At 39.2% G+C, this 20,366-nt stretch overlaps 1 protein-coding gene and 1 long non-coding RNA gene across 3 annotated transcripts in view; one reads left to right on the top strand and one right to left on the bottom strand.

Annotated features, from left to right (window-relative positions):
• The window catches only part of Fshr (follicle stimulating hormone receptor), a 174,196-nt gene that overhangs the window by 11,990 nt on the left and 141,840 nt on the right, over positions 1 to 20,366 (top strand). The gene's annotated exons all lie outside the window — the stretch shown is intronic.
• LOC141415031 (uncharacterized) lies at positions 1,936 to 18,451 on the bottom strand. Its single transcript, XR_012440052.1, has 3 exons — positions 18,188 to 18,451; positions 13,304 to 13,420; positions 1,936 to 3,282 (listed from the first exon to the last, which is right to left on the bottom strand). It is a non-coding gene; the product is annotated as an uncharacterized lncRNA (long non-coding RNA).

The following is a 20,366-nucleotide window of genomic DNA, read 5'->3' as shown; positions in this document are numbered from 1 at the left end:
AAGAGAGACTTTTCCAAAGAGTATGACACATAATTATTTAGAATTGCACTTAGAATAAATTTGATCAACCCATGTTTCATAACTACCTACTCTGATAGGTACTGTTCTAGGTGCTGGAGATACAGAAGAGAGCAAAACAGACACAATCCTTTCTCTCATGGAGCTTAGATGCTTTGCCATGACTCCAAGGCACCTCCTCAGCTAGCCTCTGTCTGTCTTTCCAAAAGCCCATCATGTATGGCTTGCCATCATTACCATGCTGCAGCCAACCTGACCCCTCTAGATGCCTTTTTACTCTTCCTTTACACCAAATTCCTTCCACCTTCAATCTTTACACTTGTTTTTCCTCCTGTCCACGATGTGTTTCCCTCTCTTCTTCACATCTTCTCATCTTTCCATTCTCTGCACAAATGTGACTCCTTTTAGAGGGAGGGGTCTTTCTTAACCACTCCATTATGTGGCATTCCCCACATTATCCTCTTATTCCCTTCATAAATTTACTGCAATTTGAATGTTTTCATTTGTTTACCTTCCCATACCCTCTAGAAACGACAACTAAAGTTTCTTGATAGCAAGAATTTCACCATGTTGAATAGTCTCTGACACAGAGTAGATCCCCCAAGGTATTTGAATTAAATGAATAAATGAAAGGTCCCTTTAAGCAAAGAACCAAAAGGGAGGATTGAAGGTAACAAACATGTACTAAGTCCTATTATGTCACCATGCTACTTGCCTCCTACAGTGTCTTCCAAAAACTGTCTTGCACTGTAGCTATCATGTCCTCATTTTGGAAATAAGGAAACAAAATCAAAGGAATAACTAGTCAAAGTCATTTCATTTCTCAGTGTCACAAATGAAATTGATGTCCCTGATACAGCTGATTTTTAAGTGCCCTTGTTTGTACTAAGCATAAAAGAACAGAGGATCTCCTTCTCCTCTGAACTCATAAAACAAAATATTCACTCTTTATCTGAGGAGCTATATAGAGATAGAGATATATATGCAATACTGGAATCATTGCCAATGCAAAACTTACATATTACCCTATTCTCCAGATTTAATAAATGTCTGAGGCTCGAACTGCACCTCTCTGCTATACCTAGCAGAGTTGGGAACTCAGTAACTACCCAATAAGGAGAACAGAGAAGGACAGGTGAAGAATGATTCTATGGGACCATGAATAAATAGAATGAGGACTGAAAGGTACACGTCAGTGGACATTTTCAGCAATGTATTGCAAAGTCACCAGAAGTTGTGTAAAGTTAAGGAGCTGCTTCAACAATATGCAGGTATGCCTTTGGAGGAGGCAGCTGACAGGGCTGGCTCCAACTCTCTGTAGCCTTTTACACCTTTCCTATGAAGACAGCTCCCCAGAAATAATTAACTCTCAGCAGGTTGCATAGCTGATCTTCTGCAGGTGTAGAGGTTTAGCAGAAGTGAATGCTATATGAAAAACAGGGCTTGATGGAAGCTCAGGTATCACTGTAGCATCTCCATAAATGGTCATAATTGAATTAAATGAAATTTGATGATAATGTTTCAAAAACTTCATATAGCTCAAGAAAAAATTATGTTGATCTAACATGAATTCACAGACTCTTTTCTAAGACTTATTTCTGGATTTGGGGAATCATGCCTCTGTTCTCTCACTTGCACAGATATATCCAATCATCACCACAGTTAATTTTAAGACTTTTTCATTTTGTGGTGCTGGGGATTAAACCTAGGGCCTTGTGAATGCTAGGCAAGTACTCTACCACTGAGCCACAACCCAGCCCTGAAAATATTTTATCACCTCAAAAGGAAAGCCCATAGATTTTAGCTATTACGTTCTACCTGCCCATCCTTCACCCAGACCTCATCATTGATCTACTTTCTGTTTCTATAGACTTTTCTCTTCTGAACTTTCATATGAGCGGATGCATACAAAATGTGGTACTAGCATCTTTCATTTATTAATGTTTTCAAGGTTCATCGAAGTTTTTAAACTTCACTGGTAGGAAGACTGTGTGATTATTTCCCACAATCCTCTGAGGCAAAAACTCCTCTACAAACTAGTCCAATCTTATGGTGGCTCCTTCAAAGAAGTCATTTCAGAGGTGAGAGTTTGATATTTATTCAGGCTCCATATGGCTCCTTCCAGCAGTCTTGTTTGCCTAGAACCTCCTGCAATCTGTCAGTCTATGTTAGCTTCATTAACTCTATGAATCTCCCAGTCGCCTTTCAGCACAACCTCTATTGTTCCGAAGAATGCTTCTAGGCTTAAACTTCTCCACCATCCATTGCAACTGAAGTTAGTTCCCTTAGGAAGTGCCAGTGGTCTGTTTTACAGCTGTTTTTTCCCTCAAGGCAAAATCTCTCAGCCAGAGCTCTGTGGTTGGGGTTGTTTGAATGGGAAGATTGTCTCTGAGACCACCACTCTGGGAACTGCAAACTCAATAAAAGGAAGCAAGTAGCCTGGGATCTCCTTGGCTTGATTCTCCTGGCATGGAATACCCACCTTATGAATTAGGGTAGAGCTATCTGGACCCCAGTATTCTCAATAGCTTGGGCAAAGGAAGAGAACCTCCGCCTATCAATCACATATGCCCAAACTTACTCTCAGCAACAGAAAGTAGAGGGGGAGGAGGACTGAGAAATGCTGAAGTCCTGCTCCTCTTGGGAAAAATGTCTTGAGTTGGGAACTGAAAGAGAGGAAGCCCTGTGTTACTGACAATAGGACAACAGTCTAGACTGGGTTCTTCAACTCTCTGAGGTGGGAGAGAAGAGGGAGGCAGTGATATTGGTTAAAATATCACAGACCCTTTTCTACAAAAAGAAAAGCAAACTGGATTTTCATTAATTTAGGCAAGCACTTTGTCACTGATAATTATCCCCAGCCCTTGTGTTTTTGAGATGGTCTCAATTATGTAGCTCAGGTTGACCTTGAACTTGTGATCCTCCTACTTTAGCCTTTTGAGTACTAGGATTACAGGTATGTGCCTCCACTCCTGGCAATTTTTATAAATTTTCTTGAAGAGATATTTCTTTCTTCCTTTACTTTTTGCACTTGTAATCATTTCCAGAGGCTCTTAATAGCTTGATGGTGGTGGTGTTGCTGCTGCTGGTGCTGTTGTTGTTAGTAGCTTCCATCACTTTCACAGTGGAGCAGGACAGCAGGTCTCCTCACACTGTCATGTTATAAACCTATCTCACCACCATGTCCTTGACCAAGAAAGCAGAAGAATGGGTTGTGGCTGAAAGCAGCAAAGCAGAATGGTCATCTCAAATTCTTGGTGCACCCTTGAACAAAAGAGAATGGTTAGGCCAGCCAGGAGTAAATAAATGGTATCACAATGACAACATTTTTTACTTTAATGTGTTCTATGTGCATTATTATTTTAAAATAATTCAGTACACATTTCCTAAAATTTGATCTGGTGAATGGTAATGACTCTATCACCTACAAGATAAGGCCACTAACTGCTCTTCTTTCCAGACATAATAGTTTCTTAAACACTGTGGCATGTGAGCTAAATATATGGAAATGGAGCGAGAACTCAAAGCATGCTTTCCAGGTCTGCTCCGGTTTGTCAGAACAAAGGAAAGGAACAGATTTATTTTCTCCTGAGCAGGACAGAAACAAAATAACCTTCTTAAGGTATATTTATAATCCTGACCCTTTGACTGAAGAAATTTAAGCATCAAAAAGCATCAGTTGTACCAAACAGAAAAAAAGTCAAAAGTTTTATCAAAATCCTGAGTACAACACCTTCACAACAAATCATTGCTACTCTAAATAAAGCCATACATCATCTAAACCCATAACTAGAGGCAACACATCTTTATTGAACATTTTCAATGTGCACAGCCATTTGCTGGACTCTAAGTGCTAAAGTTGCAAGTTCTGACACACAGATCCTTTCAATGCAGCTAAAGAGAAGACATACACACATACACAGACACGTAAGGACATAGAAAAAGGGAACAAGCCTTCTCAAGTTATCACATGATAACATAAAGATAGAAAGAGCAGGATAAATATTAGAGTCCTGCAGAAATTCTTTGAAGAGAGCGATACCTACACTAGAATAAACATACTATAGGGTACTTCTCTAGCAAGGAGAGACATGTGCTGGGTATAAAAAGGGGATTTAAATATATGGTAGTGAGAAGATTGCATAGTGGGCAGAAAGAACACCTGGAGAGCTAGTTGAACAGCAGCAAATGAGAAAAATAGTTGTTGCTACTGAAGTAAATTTCATTTCATATCTAGAAATGTACCAACTATAGAGCTTGGGTAGAGGTAGAAGAGATTGAAGCATTTCCATTAAATGCTTTAACTTAAATAATTAAATCAAATTTATTCAGCAGGAAAGAATTCAGTTCTCCTTTAGTAGTTTGTGAATGTTTGGGTAGAAGAACCAATATGAGAAAGTAGCAGCTTTAAAAATCTCTGTGACTGAGTGTAGAACACATTAGACCTTGATTTAGTTTGCAATAGAGAAACAATGAATTGAGTCACTAGAATTCATACAATTCATAGAATTGAATTTTCATTTGTTTCAACTGCCTCAAGTAGAGACTGGCTGATCACATTATGTCTACAAAAATCTTAGGCTCTGAAACCACGTGTCTGAAATAAAACACAGTTCCTCTTTCTGAGGAACTTACTTAAATACTGGGTTAAATTAGCTTTTTACACATACAAGTAAATAGGCCACAATTAGATATAGATAACTTCACCCAAAATAACTTTAATTTACCATTTTGTTTGCTGGTCCTCAATTTACCTTTTACTTTAAACAAAGAACAGAATAATGACCATAATAATGAGTATCAAGAAAATGATGCAGACATGCTGCTTCCTCATTTATGGCATTTCTCCACCTCTGCCTTAAGGTAAGCAGTCAAGAGATCAGCTACTGATCTGCATCCCATCTCATTTTATTCCTGCATCACCCTGTTAAGTTGTCTCCCTTCCAATAATCATTATGGTGTAAGTGATACTCCAGGGGAAATCAATTTTTTTTGACTAAATAGAAAAACCATCTACCTCCTTGGAATCATAATTGGGGCTTTGTTTATTTTACTGTTGTTTGAACCCTGCAACAGCCACCCTCTTGTTTTTGGCAAAGTTGAGTAGCTTGTCTGTTTCAGCCTCTGGGAAGGTTTGTCAGCTTTTAGGAACTTCCCCTTCAAAGAGGGAATAATTAGAACCACTTAGTTATCATGAGTGCATTTCTCAGCAACTGGCTAAATGCTATTTTCCTCAAGGTTGTTTAAAGAAAACGTCCTTTAGTCCCCTGAAGAGATAGACTCTTTCTTATTTTCTCTCCATTAAGAAAGATGTGCAGCTATAGAAAGCATTCAGATTTGTAAAACTAACAGAAAGATGAATCCTCATTGCTATTTGTCTTAGGTATGCCAAGTATTATGCATGTCTGAGACCTCAATATATATTTTTGAATAAATGTAATCAATGATTTGTATAAAGTTGAACTGAGTTGAGTTAAATTGGATCAGATAGTACTAAATTGAACTGAGTATCTATGGACTGACATGGTTGTCATGAGGGCAGAAGGAAAGCCAGCATGTTCCATTCACCAGATAATAGACAGAACTTGGAATGATCAGGGAGTCTTTGCTTCCTGGCCCTGGAGGAAACTGAGATTAAGTGACTTGAAGGACAGATAGGAAGCCGGGAGCAGAACTGAGACTTTAGACATCACAATACAAACAACTGATCTTATACTATTGGGTACATACTATATGTCAGGCTCAGGTCCAAGTGTTTCCTGTGTCCTCTCACTGATTCCTCATAGTAACCCACTGGGCAGGCCTCTCAATACCCCTATTTTCAGATAAGGCAACTGAGGCACGAAGCAATTAAATAAATTACCCAAGTGGTACATACAAAATTCTAACCCAGGAAGCAAGACCCTAAGACATTTCCCTTAATGATAATAAGATGCTGTAGGCAGCTGGAGCAGAGTTTATAGCCTACAGGCTTAAATAGGAATTTATAACAAAGGAAAGTTTTAAGGAAATAGAGAAACAGAAGGAGGTTTTGGTTTTTGGTTTTTTATTTTGTGGTACTGGGGTTTGGACTCAGGGCCTTATGCTTGCTAGGCTGGTGCTCTACCACTTGAGCCACACACCCCTAGCTCTTTTTCACTTTGGTTATTTTTAGGTAGGGTCTTGAAGGATCTCCTCGTCATCATCCTCTGTCTTCTTCTTCTTTTTCTTTTCTCTTTTTAATTTTTTTTTGTCTTTTTTTATTGGGTCTTGAGTTTTGCTCAGATTGGCCTCAGATCACATACCTGGGATCACCACTATGCCTAGTTTAATGGTTGACATGGCGTCATGATAACTTTTTGCCTGGGATAACCTCAGACTGCAATCTTCCCAATCTTCACGTCCTGAGAAATTGGTATTATAGTTGTGAGTTGTCATGCCAGCCAAGAAAGAAAATTTCCCCTCTTGAGAACTTAAAATTATAAACTGTTCCTAAACTTAACATTTTAAAACATACAGATTTTATGTCTCTATAAAATATAAAAAACTGAAGTTTGGCGTTAGTAGGGTTTGCCAGATATCATCTAGAACTTAGAAGGTTGTGTCGAGGTTTTAATTTCTGGAAATATCAGAAAGGAAAATTATTCTTTAATAATAACACATCATCTCATATTTATATTTATTCTTTCATTCCAAAATAGTCCTATAGTGTTCCCATGTTCAGCTATTGCCTTGGGCTCAGAGGCCAATCAGTGGTGGACACAATGCTACATCCTCACCTACAGAATGACCAAGAATCTTGTAGGTTTATTTCCATGCCCCATGCACTAAAAGGCCTTCCCATGTCTAGGTTTGCTCAATTAGTGAGGACTAATTGAGTACCTCCATTGCACTCAGAAAATAGAGGGGTTTCTGATCATCTTATCCAAATCAGAACAACACATGCTTTCTGATTGTCTGAAGGCTCAAGTTCTTGGAGTTCTGAACCCATAGAAGTTATTCTACATGTCCTGGTAGATTACTTACCAGGCCCTACTGACTAATAATCAGGTTTTCTGGCCTGGCTGTGGAGGTAGGGAGGCAAGTGATGACTCAGAATCTTCCAGTGTTGTAATGGGCGATGGAATGTGAGAGGAGGATACAAATTGCAAGGATAAAACAAACTCTGGCATGAGCAATCAAATGGAAGACATGTTACTTACTGGGTTGTGTAAGGGCAGATTGGTATAGGGAAGAAAGGGTAGAAACAAAAATACTGCTTGGGACACAAATGTGAGATGAATTTGAAACAGATTACCAGAAAGAATGAGGAAACAGACAACAGATCTAGATGATTCATATGTTTAAGCCACTAGGATAAGGATATGAAATTAGGATTATGAGAAAATTACTAATATGATCAAGGTTAAGTTTTCTGATCTATGATTTCCAGTTTCTGCCATTATCAAAAATTGGGCAATTGCATGTTACCTCCAGTTTTCTGATATCACTGCCATTCTTCACAGTTCAAAGACTAAGGAGTTTCCTGTCTACTTACCCAAGTTTTCCCAAATCCTTCAGATGCCACTCATTTAGATGCAGATACCCATTCCCTTCCCCTCCCCATCCCTACTTCCTATATTGAGCTTCATCTGCAAAATGGCAGAAGACAACTTAACATTTTCTAGTATATTCTCCTTAATAAAGTGGAAATTAAATGGAAGATTGCCATTCCAAGTCTCTTGTCATCTCTGAACATTAGTTGCAGTAATTCATCATCATTGTTTGCTTTTCTTCTTGAGGTAAATATAGATGAAAGCTCTTCTGTGCAGGTCTTAGCATTATTAAAAGCCTCAGCTTGCTCTAGGCTTTAATTTTCTGTTACTCTTTTGTCTTTACCTTTGGTATTGTGTACCTTTCTTCTGTGCATGTGTAATTTTATTTAGATAGTACAATATTTTCCAAGCTATTTTCTCAGCATTACTCCATTGGTTCAAATGTGTGCATATTATTAACTATAAATACTTATAATTTTATCTATATTACCTTAAGAAAATGCCCCCAAATCATTCACACATTCATTCAACAAATGTCTACTTAGAATTCACTGTGGTAGTCAGTGTGAAACAAAGAAACTAACTATAATGATCTGTGTTCAGGAATAAGTTGGCCACAAACAAAAGTGCCACAAGACACATGAAAATCTTACAGGAATTTAGAGGAGTCAGGTATCAGAGGAAATGTTGGGAAGATTCACAGGGTGAATTGAGAAGGAAGACTTCATGGTGTGGATATCCAAGATCTGTGCCTTAAATAATTTAGATAATGGAAGAAGAGATGTATTAGTGTGTGTGTGTGTGTGTGTGTGTGTGTGTGTGTGTGTGTGTGTGTGTCTGCACTATGGCAGTGGTGCTGAGGGAAAATAAGGTATTCCAGGAAAAAAAAATCAAGTATCAGTTTTTAATGAATACTGCAAACTTAAATGTATATACTTTCATTTCTTATTCCTTTTTCTTCTTCATAACTCACTTTTTCATGACTTCTCATCTCTACTCTTTTATGTGCTCCAATATTTCAGTTGTTTTCCTATCCTAACACTCTTCTGCATTCAACATTATTATTCTTGGTCTTTCACAAATAGTTCCATCAATCTTGCCCAAACCCATTTTTAGTTGCCCATTTTGTTTTAACCAGCTTGAAAGAAGTGGACCATCTTTTTCTCTGTTGAATTCAGAAAGTAAAAAAATTACACAGATGCCTTCTTGGGACAGAGGAAGCCGGTGGTCCTTGTTTGTAGCCTACAGTATGTTCTACCTCCTGAGAGGCAGGTCTCAGGGCAAGGAAGCCAAATATTTTGGTGGAATGAGCCCAGGAATGAGCATGAGAAGACCTGAGTGTGGTTCTAGCACCAACAGCACCTTATACAACCTAGAAAAATCACCCACATCTGTGTGTTCCTCTCTAAAGCTATAGAATTGAATACAATGGTCCCCATAGGTCCTGTCCATCCCCATTAAGCAGAAGGAAAACTTGAGCCCTAGGAATGAACTATGACTGAGGTTGCTCAACCATTTAATATTAGAATGCTGTCCTGTCTAGTTCACTGTCCTTCTTGGCTTACTACTTCCAGAAACCCTTTACAGCTTTGTCTTTTGTGATTCTAGAAATTACTTGTAGATAGTGAAAATTCTGTTTCTGTTGCCAGCGTCTTTCTTCTAGCTTGTTGTCACTAAGTGGTATCAAAAAATAAAAGTAGAGGACCAGTGTCTTTTTGATTGACAGTTTGCCCTCTAGATTCTGCTCTGGGAGGAGGAAGAGCAGAGGTTAACTGAACTCATTAGCCATCCACAGTTTCTAGATTTTAGTTCTTTAGCAACTGACGTTTCATCTGTACCACTATAGCTACTGCAAGACTGGGAAGTGAAGGTTACTTCAAATGTAAGAGTACGATCATTCATGGACTACATATTCTAAATCCAGTATTTGAAACCAACAATCCCACAAATTGGAAGCAGCAGTGACTTTAAAATTCTTTAGATAATTCAGTGGTATCTCCTAAGAATTGAAGAAAGCAAAGATTAGTTGATACAAATTCATTCATTCATTCATTTATTCATTCAACAAATATTTATCAATTGTCAACTATTCTTGGTCTTTCACAAATTGTTCCAGATACTGTTCTGTATTCTGGAGATACAAACCAGACTGCAGGAAGAGATTATATACACTCTCGTGTAGCTTATATGCTATAGGAGATGACTGATGATTAATATGCTAAACAGATAAGATATATGATATGCTACGTGGCAATATATTCTACTAAAAAAAAAAAACAGAAAGGAAATAGGGAGAGTCAGTCATAGTACATATACTGGCCAGGAAGCCCACCAGAGAAGGAGCCACCTCAGTAAAGACCTAAAGACAATGAAGGAATGAACCATGTGGACATCTTGAGAAAAAGTGTCCAGGAGAGGAATGAGTAATCACAAAACTCTGAGGCAGGAACACATCTGTATGTACAAGGAACAGCAGAAAAGCCCTCAGCTAGGTAATGGAAATGAGAAGACATAGTGTAAGATAAAGTCAGAGAGTACCACAAAAGGCCTCATGTAATGAAGGACTTGTAGACCCTTGTAAGGACACTAGCTTTCCTTTAAGGCAAGATTGGAAGCCATTGAAGGGAAGTGATCTGACTTAAGATTTAACAGAGTTACTATAAGAATAAATGAAGGAGGTTTAGACAGAACCAGGAAGAACAATTAGGAAGCTATTAAAATAATCCATTGGCAAGAAGATGAGGGATCACATGATGATGATAACAGTGAGTGTAATAAGAAGGGGTCAGTTTCTGGGCATATTTTGAAGGTAGAGGCAGCAATGCTGCTGATAAACTGAATGTGGGGAGAGAGGGAAAATCGTGTCAAAGATGGATATAGGGTCATAAACCTAAACAATTAGGAAATAGAGTTTCCACTTCTCAAGACTAGGTAGAATCTAGGAGAAAGAGGGCTGAGAAGATAAAATTCATGAGAATCCTTAAGCCTAGGGAAGACAGAGCTTCATGTCATTAAAAATTCCATAGGACAAAGATTGTGGTTTGAATATTTCATTGCACCCTTGTTAAGTAATGCCTCTTGAACTGATTTTGTGCTCACCTCTTAGGATGTTACTCTAAAAACTTACACTTAAAGATAAAAACTCAAGAAATTCTGAATAATTATGCTTTAGTTACAGCTTTAAAAAATGTCTTCTAAATAATTTTTAAAGCAACAAGCTTAAGCCATACCCTACACATCCAGTGATGAAGATAAGACCCTCCCTTCCCCATATCTGCTACAGCTTTTCTTTTGTCCTCAGCATTCTGTACCTTCTTCTTCTCTTGTTTTCCCATTGGCATAGATCCCAGTGCCTCTGTTAATTCCTCTCTCTCCCTTCCCACCATCTTACCCAGAGAGCAACTGTGGATGGAAGTCTCTGATATCTGAACCTTGCTTGGGGGACATGATTCCTTTTAAATCAGACTTTATAGACATAATATGGGAGTCTACATAATTCAAGTAATTAAGCCTTGATCCTAATCTTAAATTGAAATGTGGAAAAGCAAACAAAAGGAAGAAGAAAGGGAAGTGGGGAAAGAGGAAGTTTGCAATACTTAGAGAAGTAGATCATTATAAACTGGGAAAATTATAAATGTATCTATTATACTTCTCATTTTATAAATGTAGAAGTTGCAATTCAGAGAGGGGAGGTGGCCTTTCCAAAGACATAGAACCAAGATTTGACAAGACCAAGAATGGAACCTAAGATTGGGCCTTAATCTTTAGTAGAAGTGAGCCTTCCTTAGCAGGAGACTCTTTAAAAGTGACACAGAGGATTAAAAATTCAATATAATTGACAATGGAAAGCCATTGCAAATCCTAGAACAGAAGTGGGAAGTCATGTTTTCAGAAAATGACTCTTGAAAGTAGGTGTCCCAGACAGTTTAGAAAAGGGAGAGACTGGCAAAAAGAGACAAAGTAGAGGGTTTGGCAGTTATTCAGTCATAAGGTGAACAAGACTTTCCAGTAAAACTAGAAATATAGAAGTTGGGTAGATCCAAGACACATTTCCATGAAAAAAGTGATCAGACATTTGGGTAATAAGGGTTGAGCGCAGGAGACAAGTCAAAGAAGACCCTAACTGTTGTAACCATGGAAGCCGACTCAATGCTTTTCAAACTTGGTATAACTCTGTGGCTCCACTCCTAGACAAAGCTAGAGCCATCCCTCCCCATGTGTTAGGAGGATGACAGTTCTGTCAACAAATCAGTAAGGCACCAGCTCACTCCCTGTAAAGCCAAGAACCTGACCGGGTAAGTCTGTCAGTCTGTTTTCAGCTCTTTCTTTCTATCATGAAGGTACAAAGAAAAATGCTCAGAGCATGCTTTAGGCAAAGCATATTTTATCCCAAAACTGAGAAGAAAAAAGTTCACCTCTCACACCATCAATGCCAGGATTTTGAAAGTACCAAAATGTGGATAAAAGAAAATAAGCTTACAGCAAGTGTTCTGATTCTTTAGTTATTAGCAATTTGCAGTGGCATGCATGTCGCCTGGCTGAGCAGACATTGGGGAGGGGAAATACAAAAGGGACTTGATTGAGGTACTTTGGAGGGCAATTTTCTCAAATAAATAAAATAAATAAACAAATAACTAGGCAAACATCATGTTTGAAAGAAAGGATGTTTATTTTGGTCCTCATCACAAAGGGGTAAGGCAGGAAAGAGATGCTACCTTAAAGATATTTTTCTTAAGAAGAAAAATCTTTGTTATTAAAAATGAAAGACTTGGGGACTTTGATGTTGTAGTCACAGGCCTTCCTGTGACTCCGATGTTGGAGTGAAGATTGTTATGCATGTAGCTCTTCCTGAGCTGCTTTTTTCATATGTACTGTGGCATTGAAGATGACAACTTAAAGGCACAAGAAGTAATAAAGATACATAGAAGACTGCCACTGATACCCAAAACTTCAGACAGTCAAGTGAAAGCCCCTTGAGAAGATATGGAATATGGGAGACAGCCAGTTTTTATTCATAATGAATTTTACCACGTCCTAATCTAGGAGATGAAATTCTATACCTAGAACACAGGGCTGTACCTGCTTCCTTTTTCATTCAAGAACTATCCATGAGCCTTCCTATGTGCCTACCACTGCCATGTTCTGTGGTCACAGTGCCAGTCTGCAAATGGGGAAACTGAGGCTAACAATAGCTCTAAGTGTGAAATTGGACATGAACCCTGAGTCTGGGCACCTTGATCCATTTTAATATTTTTGACCACTTGGTTTATGTAACAACTGTAACAATCACAAAGGGAGTGAGTTCTAGGGTGATGATACCTGGGACATCAGTGGCAATTTATTATTATAATATTTTCAAAGGAATCCTATTAGATAATTCAGTGATAACAGATTGGTCAAACAAAATAAATCAAACCAGTGTTTTAGATGTGCCAAAAAATAAAGGAGTGAAATGTGCAGCTGTGGAGTAAATTTAATCGATGGGTTCAAAGGGGAAATTAAGGATGTATTCTAAGTTTCCAGCATGAAAGTTTCTAGAGAAGAAAATATGATTGGAATAGAACAAATAGGCAAACAAAAACTATACATGTCTTGTCTCCATGTTTGGCAAAATTATGTAGTATTTGCTAATGGAACACTACTTACCCATGTTTGTAACCTAAATTGCCTCATACTCCAACCACCATAGTGCCAATAAATCAGTTTGAAATAATAGTAAATTATGGTGTCCATGGCTTCTTGTTCCATTCCATCACACCCCTTCTCCTCACCTTGATAGGGTCTCTTGAGTTACACTGGAAATTCCTAGATGGGTCACAAGTGTTCAAAGGCAGTCCTATCCTCCTCACTGATGTCCGCTGCTCATGAACATGTCTCCAGTCCTACTGCTGCATGTGAAAGTGGAGAGAAGAGGGAAAGAGTGTAGGAGCACATTGTGTCTTAAGCCTCAATTAGTGCTGGGCCCTCTTGGGACTGAGCTCACTAGTCAGGCTGAGTGGGAGAAAGGATCTTTTTGCCACTTTGTCTTGTTCAGCCAGCCACTCACTGAAATTCTGCTGCCTTGGCCATATCGGAAACATTCCTGTCTTGTCTATGCTGCCTCCAAGACCTCCCTCCTTGCCCCTTTGTCTCCATGGAAACATCTCCCTCAACTTTTGCCTTGACTCCCTCTCTGCAGGATAATCAGACATATTCCTACAATCTAGGAGTAGAAGACACCTTCCTAGCTTTTGCTTTTGTTGATTTTGCCTCCAGGCACCCCTCCACACAAATCACGTTCCTAGAGGCGTTTTCTCTCACTCAACCATCCATCAAATCAATATTTTCAAAGAGATTCCCCAAGGCTATTGGCCACCACCATTTATACTCAGCCACTCCTAAAGTCTCTACATGTTCAAGTAAGTCATCTGGATCCCAGACCTCTGTACCTTACCCTAGCTTTTGTGCGATGTGCAGCCATATTTGCCTAGTGATTAAGTTGTGATGCCACTTCATAGTTTCCCAAAATGATGCCATAACCCTCTTTTGCATTGAGTTTTCTACCTCTTGGTTATAATTAGGAGAGCATAACTGTGATCCAAAATAGAGCCCATGGAAGAAGATAAAAATAAGACCGTGAGATCAGCTGAAAAAGCTGAAATGAAATAATTCACTCTCAGAATGGTCACGCAAAATAAACAATGAAGGTAGAGACAGGAACAGAAATGGAAAGAAATTTGAAAAACAGATGGGAAAGAGAAGGTTAAAATACTTCTTGCCATACTCAATCTAACTCATCAGTACACATTTATTGTGCTCTTCATATCACTAAACTTTATTCTTCCTCTCTTATTTCATTACTCCGTATTTCCAATAAGGACACTCCATTTATCTGGAAGAAGACCCTTCTCTTTAGGACTCTTACTAGTCTTTGGCATAAAAAGGAGCAGTTGCTAGTTTTTATGAATCAGATTAAGTTCCAGAAAGGGAAAAGTAAAATAACTGTCCACTTTTAAAGTCACTTTTGCTCCTACCTTGTCAATAAACTATTATGTAGCCACTTGGTAGAGCCAGAACCAGCCATCCTAGATGAAAGGTACTAAAGGTATTAGGTGGTATGCCTCCTGCACTACAGAGGTTCCCCTAAGGATACACAAGAGATGCAGATATGTATGGAGAGTGTTAAAGGTTTTTTGAGTTTTGTTTGTTTTTTTTTAGAAAGCCTGTACTAAAAGTCTGGAAGGCAAGTGTTGAACACACAAGCTGGATAGTTGCCCTCAAAGATTTTAAGTGTAATCCAGGAGTAGATCTCACCTATGAATGTTTTCTTCTTGGTCTGCTTTAGGGCAAGCAGACTCCAAACTCTACCATACCAATAACAAACCTAGCCAAGATTGCTAAAATGCACACAAAGGACCGGGGGCATGTTTGAACAGTGGCAGATAAAAAAGGGAAAGAATCCTCCCCCTTCTCCCTAGTTCTGCTTTCTCACATTCTTTTCTTCCTCCCAGGGCTAGCTGGGCTGAACATGTTTCTACCTTATCACAGTCTCAAACAGAAATAGAACAGGGCAGTGACTGCCCCTTGTTTTCTCTTTTACCTTCTAATTGTGCAAACAAAGCAGATTCTTGGGGAAGAATCTGGACCAAGAGCATTACTCTAAAGCTGGTGTCAAAATGTGGTTACATAAAAAGGTATTGTTGACATGATTGGAGGTGAGGAAAATTCTAATTTGCTTTATCATTTACTTTTTTATCAAGTACTTGCTCTGAATTAGGTACTATACTGCACTGAGAGCTTTACATTCATTTGTACTATCTCATTTAATCCTCACACCAGCCTCATGAGGAAGTTTTACTTTACCCTCATGTTACCTAGGAAAAACTGAGGTTGAGAGGTCACAGAGCCTGTGAGAAGCATAGCAAAGATAGGGATCCTGATCTGTCTGATGCAAAGCCATGTCCTCCAACCTCACCACAGAGCTTTCAAACTCATTATCTGACTATCTCATTCCTTCCACTCACTTTGCTTAATCTTCTCAGGGTTCTCCATTTTCCCCCAGGACAAAGTCCAAATTCCCCAATGTGACTTAAAGAGAGCCTTTCTGGCTTGACTCTTGCTCACATACCAGAGTGTTCTCACAAACTCATCACTGCTCTACTCTACTCATGATGATTTTGCTACAAATACTTGAAAATGTCAAGACTCCTCTTATTTGCAGATTTTGCCAGGAGATACTTTCCTTACACAGTCTCTTCCCTCCTTTCCCTGACCCAATTACTGTTTCATTCTGATACAGATGCACCTACAGAACTTGGCACAGACTCACCTCCTCTTGGACGTCTTCGAAGCCCAAAAGTATTCAAACAGCTGTTCACTATTACCTTTTCTAAGTTCCTGCTGCCACACCTTTACCTGTGTTGTTATACATAACACACCAAATTCCAGTTTCTCTCTTCCCCTAGATTGAGGTTCTAAAGAACAGATATTGTGTCATATTTATTGTTCTAACCCCAGCACTTATTAGGGTGGCTGGCATAAACCAGACCCTTCATAACTGAGCCAAGTGAGTAAAGATTCTTCAGCGCTACAGCTAGCACAACCAATGATGCCACAAGGCCAGCAGACAAATTTTTTTACCCTTCTTGTGACACAGGACAGCATAATTTAACATTACTGTGTCTCTAGCAACATGTGCCCCCTAGGTTCAAAACTAAGCTCTATCACTAACAATGAGTCACTTCCAAAAGAAGTTTTTCCTGGTGATTCTCTCATCTTCTCAACAACAGCTCCATACTTGTTTTCACCTAGCCCCAAATTATAATTACTGTTCTAATGGATTACAGTCCATAAAAAAAAAATCCCTCTTTCTAGAAGATTTTTAGAAGATTTCTAGAAGAAAGTCGGATACATCAATGTGTTCAGTAACACACATTGGAGTAACACACACTGGCATGAGAGAGTAAGGATCACAGGAGCTTATGTTTCACATGTATAAAATGCTGAGTTCAGAATCAATGTTCAAACTATTACAGAGGTGTGTCCAGCTACAACAATCTCCTTCCCTCAAAGTCTACTGCTTATGCTCCTCCACTACATGTAAAGTGCCACATAGAGGGCAAGTCTTTCCATCTACCCATCTTCCTAAGCCAACGTTTTCTCTATACAAGAATCTGAAGGAGCAAGCTGCTTTCCATGCACATCTTAGACTCTAGAACTGGGCTTATTCTGGTTCATTCTCTAAGGAAAGGATTGGAGCCCAACAAAATTTCCAACCAAATGACTTAAACTAAATTCTAGCCCTCTGTTTTTTAGCACTGGGCAATTATACTCCTTTTGTGTATCTTCTTACCTGTCAAATTATTCTTATTTCCTCATGTCGCATTCATTTTACCACATTCAGAGGCTTATATAATCATTGTAACAATATTCATCTCTAAACCTAGTGTGTTTTTTAACATTCCCCCCTGCCACTGCCACCACCAAAAACGTTTCTAACTTTATTTTAATTCAGGGTACCTCAGTCTCCAAAATGTAGTGAAAGAAACCATCCCAACTTCTGACTTCTTTAAAAATATAAAAGTATCATGATTGTTGCAATTATCTTTATTAAATTTTCCAAGGTATTTCTTATGAATTGAAATCCTATGAAGATTCTTACTTTCCTTTTTATTTCTTATAGTTGTGGCAACTGAGACTCAGAAAGAGTAACTCAGCCAAGGTCAAGCAGCTGTTAGTTGATCATGGGACTCCAAGTCTATATGCAAACCTCATTTGTTCTTTTTTTTTCTGAATCACTTCCCCAAGGGCAAGACTGTGCTTTATAAACAAAGGAAATAGAGCAGGCTGGTTCTGACTTGTGGAAAGCAGTCCATTAGGAGAATATCAACTTGGTTTAGGATGAATGTGTGTGTCCGCAGAGACACCCTAGGATACAGAATGAATTGTTCTTTAATTGTCACATTTGGCATTCACATAACACCCAGATCTGAGATGCAAAGCTCCACAAAGCTTCCATGAGTGCAGGTGATTGTACTGACAATATGATGGTGCTGGATTCCAAAGTTGTTTATTTGCACAGACGCCTCAGTGTCCTCCTCTGTGCCAAGGGGGAGAGTGAAAATATGGATTTGCTGGAGAGCAAATCTGCCATGAGAAACGCAAAAGGATAGCCATACTCATCCTAAAGATTGGGACAGCAGCACACTTTGTGACATGACCTGTGGGCACAGCCTTGAGCTCTCAGCTCTTTGCCCCCTCCCTGTTATCCCATTCTCTGAACGAAGTGATAAGGCTCATTTCAGACAATCTCTTGTCACCTGAGGAAGACAGGAGATGATGGTTGTGCATGCATTTAAGGCTGTTTGCATGTGATTAATGGAGAGGCAATTTGCTGCCCACAAGCCTGTCATCTGTCAGGGCCCAGGAACCTGGAGGCCAAGGGCTCCCTCAGAGCCTTCAGATGCCTTTTTCTTCTGCCATTTCAGCTCAGAAACCACTTCCTACAAAATGTCACTGTCAAAGTACTATTCAATTCAATTAAAACTAGTTGTTTCAAGGGGAAACAGGTGAACAAGTAATGTTTTCACAGGTTCAAGTTAAAGGGAAGAATGCATTGGGGCAAAAGGAAAACAAAAAGGCTTGAATGATTTTCGATTTAAATCTTACCTCCTTACCTGCTGAGTTAACTTCAGTGCTCTCCTGTCTAGACAAATCCAGCAGCTTCCCAGAACATAAGGCAGATATGTTGCTGGATGAACTGTTTTCATAAATACTCCTCCTTATAAATTCTTGTCCAAAGAGACATAGTAGCTCAGAATGGAGCTTTTCCAGGCTTCAGCCTCTCACTCCCAGTGCCTTCCAGAGTTGCATTTAGCCACATGAGAATATCTTCGTGGAGACTTCCAACCTATGTTTTGCCAGCAGGATAAGCAATGTGTTAAAATAGCTAAGTCCTGTCTGACACTACTGGCTCTGGGAGCTGTAAGCCTTAAATGTCCAGAGGTGTTGGCATCTGCTCAAGGTCAGTAGTAGTTAATGTGGTAGTGAAGGACACCCTTCCCACAGGCGCTCCATCTTGTCTTCTTTTCATTCCTCCCAGAGCCCTGCTCTCGTTCTCCTTCTTCCTGATCTACTAACTGACCACTTTTCCTTCCCCTTCACGTTTGCAAGGACTTTTCTTTTCCCTCCAATTGCTTCCTCCCAATACAGCGTTAGGAACATGTTTCAAGACTAGATCCCAAATGGCCCACTTTGCATTAATGTGCCTTCCAAATAAATATGCAGCATGACTGTCTCATTGAAACGTCTGATGTAACTTAAAAACTTAAAGCACTGTTTTGCAACAATGAAAGCTTATGGGGCAAGAAGGACTTACCATCCCTTTACTATGTTAAGTGTAGGGAAGTTTTTCTCCCCAGAGTAAAAATGAAATGGCAGTCAGCCTCTGGTGCTAGTGGTTGTGGAAATCCTCGTCTGACGTTCTCATTAATTTGCTCACCAAGTAGTCTGCTCCTTCTGCCTGAAGATTCCAAAGACAGGCACTTCTCCACCTACCAATGCATCATTATATGTTTACAATTTTTAAAAATGTTTTAATAGTTAAAGATGTGCAGAGAACATTGTAAACCCAGTGTACCTCAGACCAGCTTCAACGATGATCAAGGAGTGGCTAATCTTATTTCATCTATGTCCACCACCTCCCCCTCCTCTGTATTATTTTAAAACAAGTCCTAGGCATTATTATTTCATCTGTAAATATTTTTACGTGTATCCTATTGTATAAAAATGACACTTCCCTTACCCAACTTCACCTTCTTATGAAGAACCTATGTATTGTTTTGCAGCACTTAGGCTTACCTACTTGCAGTTTTGTGAATCGAAATGTAATGATTAGAATGGAATTTTTCTCTTTTCTGAACTTGAGGATGCCAATGAAAGGAAGTTCACACACATAACCAAAGCATTGATTTTATTTTCTGAGAAGTGACACCATGAAGAGAGAAGAAGGTATAAGACATTCTAGTTGCTACCTTAGCTTAGAAGCTGAATAAATTATCTTTCCTCAGTTTTCTCTTCTGTAATATTGTCTGCCCTCCTGGCTTCACTAAGATTTTATGACAATCCCATGGGATGATCCAGGTGGAATTACTTTGCAAAGACAATGTACTGCTCAAGTGTAAGAAATAATTACTGAGGGGGAAAAAAAACATTGCAGAAGCAGAGCTCAACAGGGACGTGTAAAGAATATGGAGATTTTTCCCTGCCAACTCTGTTGCTTTGGTTCCTGGAGCTTTCTGTGAAACATTCATAATGGACACATGCTGAGGAACCATGGAGAGTGCCAGCTGCAGAGCTGTGTCAGGAGAGGTCTCCTCAGATACCATCTCAATCAATAAACTCACCATCCTGGGCAATGCCAGGTTCCTCTTCCACTGTGTGGGATGTTCAGACACAAAAGCCACCAGAAAAAGATATATTTTTCACCTTCTTTTGAGACCTGAACAGAGGAACAAATCACTGCTCTTTCCCTTACGGAGAAGAAAAATTGTCTAATACTACTACTTTCCTCAGCCAGCCAGAGAATGAAGTGACCAGCTGAGTTGCAAGTAGATGATTATTCTTTTGGCAAAAACTATGATTGGTCTGAATTCAAAGACCAAATGCATTTTAAAGGCAGCAACACCTGGGGAGAAGAATGGACAGTGGATTCAAACAAAGATTTTTTTTCCCTCACAGGGCCAGTTAAAAAAGAGCAGGAGGCAGAATGGGCACTGGGAAGGAATAAAATAATGGTTGGTTATACAATGGCCTTTTGTCTGGAAGAGAGGAACACCGGGGCTGCCATTCTCTCTC

Source organism: Castor canadensis, chromosome 12, assembly GCF_047511655.1.
Source record: "Castor canadensis chromosome 12, mCasCan1.hap1v2, whole genome shotgun sequence".
Lineage (NCBI taxonomy): Eukaryota > Metazoa > Chordata > Mammalia > Rodentia > Castoridae > Castor > Castor canadensis.
Note: the sequence above shows the minus strand (reverse complement) of the source record. Positions and strands in the feature narration are given on the sequence as shown.